Below are 13,577 nucleotides of genomic sequence, written 5' to 3'. Positions count from 1 at the left end.
CGTGACCTTGGTTGCTATGGCAACTGTGATTGGGGACAAGGCCAGCTGGACTCCATCAGTGTCCTCCCAGCTCTCCAAGAGACAGAGATTGAACTAATGCGTTTAGGGCTTACTTCCAGGTGACCTGAGGAAACAGTGACTAAGATTTTAAGAGGCTACGACAAAAGCACTCAGTAGAGCGCATACCTCCTCCCAGGCCCGATAGCGGATTCAATCAAGCTGCACCAAATTGCACAAATTCATAGGTATCACGTTTATTTATTCCATCAACATTCATAAATTATTCCCTGGGAAAATGGTAAAACTGTTTAAAACGCCTTTGTTTAGGAAATTGATAAAAACAAATCCTAGATCTGCCCCCTTCCACCAAGTTTTGTGATAATCCATCCAGTAGTTTTTCGATGTTCCTTCTAATTAACAAACAAGCCAACAAACAAGAGGACCAGGGTGAAAACGTAACCTCCTCGGCAAAGATAAAGATCCCTTCATGCTGTGCTTCAAATGCTCTTTTAGAAGTTTATTTCTCTTTTATTTTCCAAGTGGAGGGCACAGTGTGTCATCTCTGAATAAAACTCTGTTTAACACAGTCGGTTGTTGCTGTCATTAGATAAGAGATGATGTGTTCATTTCTATCTTGGAGGAAGAGGGAACAATAGGTAAGACAAATACCATATTCAGGAGACTACACAAGCTGAATTTGATGCTGTCTGCGTGGTGGAAGTTTTCGAACCCTGTGTGTTTTTCTAGTACAACGGGAGTGGTTAAGCCCATATCGAACATGTGGCGGTGTGGACTGCTCTGCTGGGTCTGAGCAGGGTTAAGACAGGGGTATACTTAAAAAGAACTCGTAAGAGACAGAAAAACTGGATGCAGCCGTCCCTAATTTTGTTGTCAGAAGAGTGTGGGGGAGCCCACTGACACCTAAGAGTCTGCTTCCGCTGCGTCTGACTCAGTGCTTACTCACATTACTGAGATTCACTGCAGATCTCTTATTGAGATGTCTCTGTCCGACTTATACCCAGATATATATGTGACTACATGTCAGCCCTGTGATGGACTGGTGGGTGTGACCCGCCTCTTGTCCAATGTCAGCTGGGATTGGATCCAGCCCCCTCCGACCCTCATAGAATAAGTGTAGTGACCAATAAATCTTTATCTGATGTCAGTTGTCGCCACAACTATAAATATAAATATATTATCTAGATTCTATAGTGTTTGATGTTTTTTTGGCCTGAGCCGAACCGAACCACGTTTATTTTTACTTGGTGGAAGGATGGGTCATGATTCAGGAAAGAACCCAATAAAGTTAGGTATTTATCAGAATCAAGGGGCAGAGCCAGGAAATCACTTTCTGTTTCACTTAAAGATAGGATGTTTTCACTGATTTCCCAGGAAATAATTCATTAGTGTTAATGATAAAATTGATAAAATAATGAATACATATTTGGGGAACTGATATCCGTAAGCGTGTGAAATTTGAAGCAGCTTGATGGAATTAAAGGGGACGGTTGGGACTTGCGCTCTCCTGGGTGTCACTCTAGTTTCCTCATTTCTCATCATGATTGTAGCCTGTAGCATGTTTGCAGTATTACTGTCCTGTATGCCTGTAAGTACAGTGCGTTTACAGTGTGCTACTCTCCAAACAATATTTCACATTGATATTTGCAGTCATTTGTTTTCTCTTTAAACTATAACTATTTGATTTGTATGAAGACATTTCAGGGGACATATTATGCCCATTTTACCACAGTTGATATGGTTCCTTGGGGTCTTAATGAAATGTCTGTAACATATCATGGTCAGAATAATACCACAAGGATAATTTAAAACAGCACCTTTTTACCCTGTCTAAAACAGCCCTCCTCAGATTGACCTGTTTTGAGTGCGCCGCCCCCATCACACCTTCCACACTGTTGAGTCAACGTTTAGAGGTGTCCCGGGGGCCCTTGTTTATGCGGCCACTTAAATGTCTGACGGGTAGCAGCAGCGAGCTAACGCTAGCGTTAGCAGGCAAGCTATCGCAAGCCCGGCTAGCATTAGCTTGCGAGCTAACCGGGCCGCTGGATCCCGGCTCGCTCGTCCAAGGCCATGTAGCGAGACTCCCTACATGGGCATGGTGTGACTATGACGTTTATTTCGGTCGTAATACCATTCGACGCACTGTAGCGTATCGTTTCTGGAATAGAGGAACCACAAACAAATGCGGGAGTTTTCATAATATGTCCCCTTTAATGCTGGTTTGAATTTAAATTTATACATATTCAGGTTTTTTGAAAGGTTAAACATACTGAGTGTACGTAGAAAAAGAATAGATAAAACTTAATTTTTTTATTTCTATTTAACCCTCATTGGTGGGCTCAGCGTCTTCTATTAAAAAAGCCCTAATATTATGTGCACAGTTGATCGCCGGGTGATTAGTGATAGCCGAGACCCCCTGCTGGTCCACAATGTTAAGTCCAGTGAGCATCAACAGCGCTCGCAACTAATCTCAGCTTTTCTCTCGCTTGATTTGCACACTGGGACTTATATCACGTTGTAAAATCACCATTTATGTCATGTGCGGTATCAGCATAACTGTCCTTGCCCTGGCAGTTCTCTCTTTTACACTCACACACTGGTGCGACGAGCACGCATGAACAAATCCCCTGTCCCTGTCCTTTCTGTGTTTGAAAGGTGATATTATACAACAGCGTGGTATAATGTGGTGTGAGGGCAGCGGAGAGAGCAGTGACTGGGATCCTCACCCAGCCGTGCTCTGCTGTTTTACCCCATGTGGTGACACACAGCGCTGGCAGGAGTGATATAATTAGAATGGAAATTACAGAAAGTTACAGGCGAGCTAAATCCCCTCGCGCATCGCATGGCTAAAAATGTCCCGGGCAACGCCAGTGGATGTATCACCATAGCAACAGCCTTCTTCTGCACTCTATTTTCAGACTGAAAAGGGAGAGCCATCCAGAAAGAGCGGAAGAGAGCGAGGGAGAGGGAAATGCAAACATTGCCATTTCTGTAGAAACTGATACATTATTTAAGTAAGGAAAACATCTCAGAGTGAGTGCTGGCGGAGGGGAGGTGGGCTGGGCCGTGTGCGCTCGCTTGTCAGGGCTTAACTGAACCTTCTCGGGGGCATTAGTGTGACGGTCAAACAAGGACAAAGGGGTGCTGTGGGGTTGACTTACACGTCTCAGCAGAGGTCAACGCTGAAATCCACACCAGCAGCCAGAGATGTGAACATCGGTGTGGCGGTGTGATGAGGCTTCTTACCCGCTGGTGCATCAGCTTCCACTCTAATCAATCACAAATCAAATGGTTAGTGGATGGACTGTTCCGGCAAGTGAATCATCTCATGGAGAAAGAGCAGGCTTCAATGAACCTAAATGGAAGCCAGTGTTTGAGTTCAGCATCGGGTCAAGGACAAGATGTTTGACTAAACTAATCATTTTTCTGTTGTATTTTCGTATATATATAATTTGTGCCTTGAAAAGTTAAAGACATCCTGTGAGAAACTTCAGTATTTATTCACTTCATCTCCATTTCTCTCCATTTCCCAATTCCTTTCACTTCAGTGCAATTTATTGTAATTCATTTCAGCACAATGTGGTTTATTGGCATGGCAGTGGGGAATGAAATGCCAAAGCACCAAGACAAAAGATCCACATTTTCTCCCTTTCTCTGTCTCTCTGATGGCCTAATCAGGTCTTAAATGAAAGCATACTCTCTCTCTCTCTCTCTCTCTCACACATCCTCTGTCCATCTTTCCGTCTCCTAATGTTTCTCTCACCCCCCAGGGGTTCTGATTGAGCCGGCTGGGAGGCATGGATCTTTCTCTATTGATCTGCCTGCTGAATCACTTATCCCTTTTCCAATGGCCTTCATCACCAGCACTCTCTGCATGGACAGATTTCCTTACTTTTTTTGCAGCCAAGATCCAGGGCTCGGAAAATGAAATGCATCACGATTGAGGAGAATACAATGACTGTAATGTAATGAACTGTAATAAATAACAGCGTCTGAGGAAAGAAACATGTAAAGCACACAGATCAGATGACAAGTACCTCAAGGAACAAAAGGCTATGTCTGCGATGAATCCAGAAGTCAATTACATTGTATATGGGTCATTGTTATATATAGCAATACCTCTGATGGAGGGAAACATCCTGGCCATGCTAATGGGCACTAAAGAGTCTTGTTTACGACAGATGCTGCAGTGAAGTAGGAGTTCAAAGCGAGAACGTATAGCGTGTAGAATCCTATCAAGGTACTAGATTTAGAGTCGCAGTTTCAATTACAGAAATGTACAGAACGACTGTATCTGCAGGCGTCTGCACATAAACATGTCTAAGAATAATATGTGCCAGGAAAGGCAACTGACTTAAACAGCAGAATTCGAAAAACATGACAGTGTCATCAAGTGGAGCCAATATGCAGAATCTGTTTTTCATCAGCTGGAGGTGAAAACACATTTGGTTTCAGTGGTGTTCACTGTTGAAAAAACACGTAATGTGTTAAACGCCTGGACACATGTAAAACTACGTGACGGAAAAACCCACCAAAGCCAAATATCTGAATAATAATCAGAAGAATAAATACCAAGCAACTGGCCTCATTGTGGTTGAAGGCCTCTATTGTTCAGCACCAAACGCCAACAACCAGGCTCATGCTTTGCACATCCATATCACTGTGAAACTATGCATACAAAGCAAAACTGAGACATATATGAATATGGTGCGCTAGTATGTAGGCTGCTGGAGATCATTGGAATGCTGCAGTGGCCTTTACGAACCTCTTATTATCACCATCCATCAACTTGTCATGGAACACTTTTTTCCTTCTGCTCAAGTGCTGAGCCAAAGATGAAGCAACAGGAAACTGTTCTGACTGGTTGCAATTTGAGTGTACGGATCAAACCATCGTAAAGTCGTCCACTCATTAATTCAGTACAGGAAAATAAATTACAGCTGAGGGCCTGAACTCTCCACGTCTCGTTAGCCAGTTTGGCGATGTGCATCCAGCACATGACTCTGCCAGTTTCGACCACTGTAAACGTGTTATAAAGTAATGTGGCTTCGGGGGAAAACTGCGACGTTTTCAACTTTAAGGACCTTGTGCACTGAACACCAAAAATATGTTCTTTCCCATACTGCTGGGAATGTGCAACAACATGTTCTTACCATTGAGAACAACAAGGAAGAGAGAGGCCAACATTGTTAAGACAGGTCCCAAGTGGTCTCGCTGCTTTTTGTGATGTCTACCAGATGCCTGTGGGCTGATACAGACGCTTTCATTCCCGTAGCAGGATGGCCTCACTAACACAGCCGGCCTCCGTCCAGGCAGAAAACAAGTCCCTGCATGCATCCTGATAATGCCTATCTGCCCGTTTCTCTCCGCTTCACTTTCTTTGACTGTCACTCACCATCTCACTCTTTTTCAGTCCCGCTCTCTCGTTCCGTGTCTTTTAATTCTTTCAGCCTTTTTTTTTGTGTCCTGTCTGTCTCTCCGCCTCCCTCGTGCTGTTGTTTGACTTTACTCTCATCATCAAACATTACCATTTGTCACTGTTGACACTGTATGCACTGACCTCCAGTGCGCTCCGTCACTTTGAACCTCCGCCGTCCTTCTGTCGGGAGGACTCGCACAGACAGGGGACACGGAGAGCGAGAGAGAATGGAAGAATAATGATGAGCGTTTAGCACGGGGTTGAAAATCTGCTCGAAACTAGATTAAACGGGACAAACGCAAAGACAAGGACAGACAAAGACAGGGCACAACTGGATGGTTCCGCCCCAAAATAGTGGCCATCTATAACACCTCTCAGCTGAGATGCCCACGTTGAGTAAACGGGAACGATGCAGTGTTGTGTTAACTTGTCATGGCAGCTTCCACACGTGAGCGCAGCGGGGTTATGCATGCTATTCCTGGCTGCAAATGCAAGGATGAATGTATGGTCACATGTGACATGCAAACACGCAAACATACGCACACACGCACATTCATGTCTATTAAACTTCAGCTTTGGTTTACAGCTGTCAGGAGATTGAAGATGTAGGTCAAATAAGCAAACAGTCGGAGTGTGATGAATAAATTCAGATCAGTAATAGTCGGCTGTGGAATCTGTGACTATCCAGAGTCAAAAGACAGAGACAAAGTGGGATGAAGGAAATGGGTAAATGGAGAATGAAAAATGAAAAGCATAAAAAATAAAGAAAGAGCGAACTGAGAGCGATTTAAATGACAAAGTGAGTATTTAAACGAGTGTCAGGAGGCACAATGAGGTTTCTCCGAACGGCAGATTTCTTGCTGACAGTCTGTGAAAACGTGGGAGCCCAAAGTGGCTGTGTCAAGACAATTGTGACCTCCTTGTTGAGCACGGTTAAGTATACGTGTTGTATGTGGCTCATGCAAAGAGAGTTTATTTAAACCTTTGCGGGGTGTAGTGCCAGAGCTGGTCCAAAACCAGCACTGAGCCATGGACGTGCTGTTCCTGTTTCTGTCAAGTTGCCAGTGACCTGACATGTTTCTTGTTAGATATTAGCTAATGACTAATACTGTCATCACCTCAATTTGTTTTTAGCCTTTTGAAAATTGTGCGATATGTTCTCCATTGCTTAAGTAAGTGCTGATCCTGGTGGACGCAGCTGTATTGTCATTGCAGACACTGGTATATTCAATGAGACACTGAAGTCATAGACTGTGATATGTGTGTGTTAGATCAAGAGAATTAATTATTAATCCGGGGTTTTATATTCAATCCCAAAATCGTTGGAAAGAAATGTGATATATTTTAAAATAAAGCCTGTATGGCCTTCATCTTCTCTTCAGTGTGACAAGAACGGATAATAATTCAGGATAATAAATGTGAATCATGACTAAGCAATTTGATGTTGGCTAGAGTAGGGACACAACAACATTCCAGTTAAATGAACGGAACAATCCAAGGTTTAAAGACATAATGAAAATCAGATTTCAACTTCTTATGTCAGTGTTTATAAGATACTTTGTTAAAACTAATTGAAATCCAGATTTGACATGAAGGGAAACAAACTCTTTGTATTCAGAGTCCCAAATAACAATCTTACCTAACATTGCTCATTTTGTAAATGAGCAATGTTAGGTAAGATTTACTTTGGCCACCAATCAGAGAGAGAGAGAGTTAAGTTGGACATTACCAATTGTTAAATGAGACTAAAAGTCAGCATTCCATCTACAAAGTAATAATTGGATCGTCACAATGCTGAGTGACAGTTGGCAGACGGTGGTACCAGTCCAAAGTCCAGGGGAGTGTGGCCTTGGCTTGAAGCCATGAGCATTGAGCATCACCGGACGTTAACCTGGATCGAGGGAACACTGGCCTCCCTTTCCTAGAGCCAGAAAACACTGGAAAAGAGATAACCTGTCACTGTCTGTAATGTTTTGACATCAGACACAAATATTCAAGGTTTTGTCTGCAGCGTCTGCTGTATATATACATATTTCTTTCTTTCTTTTATTTTTACAAACCTTTAATTTGAGTTTGAGGAACCGATAATAATCCATTAAGTGATGTGAGTTGTTTGCTGTAAGTGATATCGGACAGATTTAAGAAGAAGCTCTTGTATAACTGGAGGCTGGAGATGGATGGCAACAAAGAGGGCAAAGGGTGAAATAAATATGGAGCACAAACTGTAAATTAAAATGACTGACAAATTAAAGCATGGTTATCAATTTCACCTAAGATACATAGTTGAGTTTGTTCCAAACAGGTGTAAATGTTTCCTGTTCCTCCGTCAACTGACTCATGTCAGTGTTTAAACAGGAACCGACACGCTGGCTCTGTTTGACTATTGTCCGGACTTCACCTGTTGAATTTCATCAGTCTGTAATTACTGCCAGCGCGCCCTTGTGTGCATGTGCAACGTGTATCCTGAGCAAACTGCTTACTCCACTGTATGCCAGACACACGAGCAACTAATGTGTGACTTTGTGATTAACAGGGGATGAGTGAGAGCTCTGGCTATTGAGAGTGACAACACTAGGGAGGGCGGACGCTGCAGAGGTGGAAATGAACAACATGTCACTCAGGCCGGCTCTGTATTGACATTAGAGGTCATGATGAGAGATTGAATCTACCTCTAGCTTCAGAAAACGGGGGGGGGGGGCAAAGTCAAGGTCGTCAGTGGCTAAGATAGTGAGGAGGTTAAGGGGAGCCGTGGAGCATGTTAACGTACAAACCAGCCAGCTCCTCTATTTGCCAAGCCTTTGTTCTTAATTAGTTGTGAGACTGTGGGTCCTCCCTGTGCACATGGACAAGTAAACACACACATACAGTACCGAGGCGATCCCATTACACATCACATGCATGTGAATGAAGCAGCTATAGGTTGTCTTTGCCAACCTGCTGCTCTGTGCAACTTCCTGCCAGGTGCAAGGTGCAGATGACCACGCACGTACACACACATGCAAACACACACACAACCACACCCACACACAAACAAACACACACACACTCTTTCTCTTTTGCAGCAGCAGATGACTTCAGATATGTAAGGATTTAATCTGTGCCCCGGGTGCTGCAGAGGTATTATGGACAACAAAGGCCTGATAAAGATGCCATTTTAGTCAATTTGGCTCCAGGATATGATTAGTGACGACCCACACCAGGTGAGAGGCCTGGGGCGTCGGCACCGCTATGCCCAGTAATGAGAGAGTAAAGAGAGAGGGAGAGAGACATGGATAGAAGGAGAGGGAGTCGTCATCGTTTGGAGAAATTTAAAGTCATCGTTTGGGGAAATCTACTTAATTAGGATTAAATTTCAAATTGTTCCTGACAAGTGCAATGACAATAGTTTATAAACAGGAATGTAAGATGCACGCCCACAGCTGGGTGCTGGGATGTTTTTAACCTCACTGTCAACTTCTCAATGTTTTGAGTACAGTTAGTATTTTGAGTTTTAAAGTATTGGGTGTTGCACACCTTTCAGGCCACAAGAGAGCAGGGCACACTAACCTGATGTGCAAATTAAACAATATGGTTCAAGATCCTGAAATATTAAACAGCAGACCTGAAGATGATAATCAATCAGATTAATTTCTCAACTGAAAATACTGTGATGCTTGTGTTGATGATGTTGCAGTCTACAAACAACTTGTTTTTATGATATAATACTACCAGGATCAAATTAGGAGAGGCGGTGGACTAGTGGCAGAAACTTGGACTATGGGGAGAAAATATCTCTGGTTCATCTCTGGTTCGACTCCATGACGAACCTGGTTTGATCTGTCCAAAAATCCAAGAGGAATCTTCCTACCCTGTCTAGTGCCCCTGAGCAAGGCACCTTACCCCCCCAACATCTGCTCCCTGGGCGCTGTACATGGCTGCTCACTGCTCTGTGTGTTCTGCACCAGATGGGTCAAAAGCAGAGGTTAAATTTCCCTGCAAATGCATGAGTGTGCCTGTGCATGTCTGTGCAGGTGTTTATCTTAATCTTAAATTAAAATACCTAGAAAGATATTCAATAAAAGATATTGAGATTTAACCAAACTGCAGCAACAAGTCTATCTGGTCCGCAAGCAGCAGGAATCACACCCACAACCTAACAAGCACCAAGTCCTGTCAGTTGACTGTCTGGTACATGAGGAAAATATGAGCTCTGCGGCTCCAAACTGGTCCTTCGGTATTTTTCAGCTTACAAGCTGTAGTACAGCGTGTTCAGGAAGTGTCGAGGGGAGCAAGTCTGTGCAAGAGCTTGTTTCAGCATCAGCTGCGTTGAGTAAAGTTTGCACAGTTTGTGCAGGTTTGTAGATCTGAGGGAAAACTTGTCAGTCAGTCACTATGACTCCACTGTTTAAAGGTACCATGTGTAACATTCAGAAATCCTTAGTCCCAGTTTCCCTAGAGGATCCCCCCTCTGATGGTTAGGGTCAGCTGAGGTTTAGTTTAACATAGACAGAAACACAGTGATGAGGAAACAGGCTTCGGAACAACATCGCCAGGCAGCAGGTTACAGTAATATTTGAAATTAGATAATTTATTTGGCTATCCAGCACATGAACAGAGTTAAGACAAAGTGTTGCATTCTGGTCTGACTTTGTAAAATGAATGCTAATTCATCAATAAAATGTCCAAAAGCTAGTTACAGTACTTTTCTCAGATTAACGGTCACATTCCCCATTTGGCCAGCCTGCCTTCACTATTTACATTTTTTGTGCTCATGCAGAAAATGCTGGAAACTGCAATATGCTGGGAGTCAGTCATTTGTTGATATTGGTTAATTTTAGAAAGTGTTCACACTGTTGGTGCTGTAGGGATATGGAGGAGAGGCATTGTGGGAAGACACTCTGGTTGTTTAGTTTACGTTACAGTCTGTTCGCACATTGGCAGTAAAAAAAGTGATTAATTAATGCAAATTGTCTCAGAATATTTCATATAAATGGCCTGTATTTTTTTATATGTATTTATGTACAGCACTTTAAAAGCTCAATGTTGTCACAAGGCACTGATGTGACATTTTGACTCTGTTTGAAGTTGTAATGCTGTTGACAGTTAACATGTAAAAAGGAGAGCAGGCCAGAGATACTGGGCTTTTTCCTGGATGCAGTACATATAGGAAGCTGTAAAATCCTGTCAAGCTCACTGGAGAAGCTACTTGGCCACTCATTTTGGCCCAGCACCGCCGTAGTTGAAGACAACACTTCAGCCTTTGAAGTTGTAATGATTCAAAACGGACAGGAAACCACAAAGCATCATTTCAAAAGGAGGCCCAGAGGAGACGAGGAAGCGAGAGACATGAGTATGAATGGGGCTAAGGGAGGAGACAACGGCAGCTCTCTGCCGAGCGCAGCAGGTTAATTTGCTCTTGTAAGAACGAGGGCTTTCCCTCTAGCCGCCCTTATCTTTGTTGTCCTCCTGGATGTAAGTGTCAAACCGAGAGGCAGTGTAAGGATCCTGCTTCGGCACTGTCACCTCTCTGGTTGCAGCCCAGGAGTGACAGAGTAGCAGCTTTACACTGTAATCCTGTAATTATGTCAATTAAGGGGCTGAAGAATGGAGGTGGGTAACGGAATTCTTGTAAAGAGGGGAACGTAATATCACATACTAAGGTGTGTGCCGCACACACACACGGGAAACAAACAAACCAATTACAGCAGAGGGTGATGTTGAAAAATAGGATTTACTCTCTGTTATTGAGCTCTGATAAGTTTAGATGTTTTTAATGGGTCGAAAATGGTCCAATCATTGTGGATTGCATTCCTTGAAAGCAACCTCGAGAAAAACTGTTTAGCCCGAACAGCGAAGCAAAGAGACAAAATTTGAATTCAGGATGAGTGTCAGGTGAAAGGTCTTATAGGGAAGAGGGTTGTACATTACCTCAAATAGGATTTACAGCAGCTATAAAGAGAGATTACACAAAAACATGGAGTACACAGTCGTGTTCTTGTATGTCGTGGCCCTGTGGGAAACTGCTCTTTTTTACTTGTTTTACAGAAAGTCAGACTTGATGAATGGAAAAAAGGTGAAACACTCACTGAAACATGCCGCAGAAGCTCAGGAGGGTCAGAGTCTTGGTCAAGGAGAAACCTGAAGTCCAAATTTCTTGTAGAAATACACTACCCCAGTCAGTCTGATGAAATAATAGGGGGAAATAGCCATGCTGAAATGAATAGTAGGCTTTACTAAAGTTTCTGATATGGTTATTATCGTAGTCCCCAAGGAAAAACAAAGAAAAGATTAAAACCACAAACTTGCTGCATACTGGCTTTTGCCAAAACACAAGGGTGAGAGCGCAAACATTAAGAGAAATGTCTTGGAAATACATTTAATATGCAAACAAGGAAAATAGAAAATCCCAACCGCACCAAGTACAGCAGAAAACATGCTGGAAAAACCACAGAAAAAAGGAAGCACAGAAACACTTGCTAGTTGGCAGCTGGAGATGAACAAGTGTAGTAACAATATGGCACAATAACAATAATGTTATCCACTAGTGATTAAGGAAATGCAATACTTGGTGGACACTTGCAAAATGCCTAGAAATGTCCCACACTGGTGGTTATGTAAGTACATTACTTAGGACACCTCTAGGCCCTCATCATAGTATCAAAATGCCTAGAAATGTCCCGACCAATCAGAATGAGCCGGACACTTATCATTGAGGGGAAATGCCTAGAAATGTCCCACTCTTGGTGTTAGGGAAGTACAATATGTGGGACACATGCAGGCACTTTATATTAAAGCAAAATGCCTAGAAATGTTCTTGACTAGTTGTTACGGAAATTGCAACACTTGGGACACTTCTAGGCACTTATCACAGTATCCAAATGCCAAGACATTTTATGACCAATCAGAAGGACCCGGACACTTCTAGGCACTTATCATTGAGGCAAAATGTCTAGAAATGTCCCACTCTTGTGGTTAGGGATCTGCAATACTTGGGACACTTGCATGAGTCTATAATTATAGCAAAATTCTTTGAAATGTCCCACAGTTGTGGTTAGGGACGTAAAATACGTGGGACACTTGTAGGCACTCAACATTATAGCATAAATGCCTAGATATGTCCCGACCAATCAAAATGAGCCGGACACTTCTAGGCACCTATCTTTGAGGCAAAATGTCTAGAAATGTCCCACACTTGTGGTTAGGGAAGTACAATACTTGGGCTCTGGAATACTGGTTCATCGTTACTGCTATTAGTAGTTCCTGTCCTTCTCGTGCTAAACAATGCCTGTCCTGAAAATCCTGAGCTTGTGTTTTGATAGTTTAGTTCAAGGATAGACGCTCCTCAAGATTTGAACACGCTTACCTTGTTAGCCAGCCAGCTAGTTAGTGGATTTCTCAGTTAACTATTAGCTGACATGATGATGGACGGCCTCTAACATAGCACGACAACACAGGAACCAAGGCGTGTATACTACAGGACTGGATCTGTGGTTTGCTCGGAAACTTCAGGTATCGGAGCAGGTTATGTGAGAACTAACAGATCAGTGTGTGCAAAGCAATCACTGCTCTTGGCTTCATCATTCCGAGAAGTACACATATGGAGCCTAACCCGGTCTTTTTCGAGGGCAAGGTTCTTATGAGATCAGCAAACCCTTTTCCCTAAAGATCGTTTTAAATGAGGATCTGACTTGAAGGCACCAAATATGAGTCATAACACTTGGAATACAAAAGCTAAAAGGACAGTGAGGTGGATGTCAATCAAACTCTTCACACTCCCACGTGCTGCTCCAATCATTCACAACAAGTCAAATCATCTGTGTGGGTGTACAAAGGGTGTGCAGGGCCTTTAACAGAAAGTAATGTGACTAATTACTTCAGCTGGAGTCTAATTAGTGATGAATAATTTATTACATTTTTCAGGTAAGGTGACCAAAATTGCAAATGACCCATACCTTAAAGCACGCTTTTATTATTATTTCATGACTACTAACTGGAATTTTCAAATTAACCCAACTTTTACTGTCATCCAAGCACAAAACCTTCACTTTTTAAAGTGTATCTCTTGTTGCACCCTTATTGTATTTGCTTTATCCTTTACATTTCAAGGTTTATTTCCTGGGTAGTGAAAACTTGACTCACAAAAAACTTGTGCAAACGTTCA

At 42.8% G+C, this 13,577-nt stretch overlaps 1 protein-coding gene across 1 annotated transcript in view; it reads right to left on the bottom strand.

Annotated features, from left to right (window-relative positions):
* Positions 1-5,470, bottom strand: part of ches1 (checkpoint suppressor 1) — an 87,941-nt gene extending 82,471 nt beyond the window's left edge. The window contains exons 1-2 of the mRNA XM_062412065.1: positions 5,414-5,470; positions 3,180-3,287 (exon numbers count right to left, since the gene is read on the bottom strand). The gene's annotated coding sequence lies outside the window, so the exon portion shown is untranslated. The remainder of the gene's footprint in view (positions 1-3,179; positions 3,288-5,413) is intronic.
* Positions 5,471-13,577: the final 8,107 nt, after the last annotated feature.

This window comes from Platichthys flesus, chromosome 18 (assembly GCF_949316205.1).
Source record: "Platichthys flesus chromosome 18, fPlaFle2.1, whole genome shotgun sequence".
Lineage (NCBI taxonomy): Eukaryota > Metazoa > Chordata > Actinopteri > Pleuronectiformes > Pleuronectidae > Platichthys > Platichthys flesus.
The sequence above is the reverse complement of the archived record's forward strand: the minus strand, read 5'-3'. Positions and strand labels throughout refer to the sequence as shown.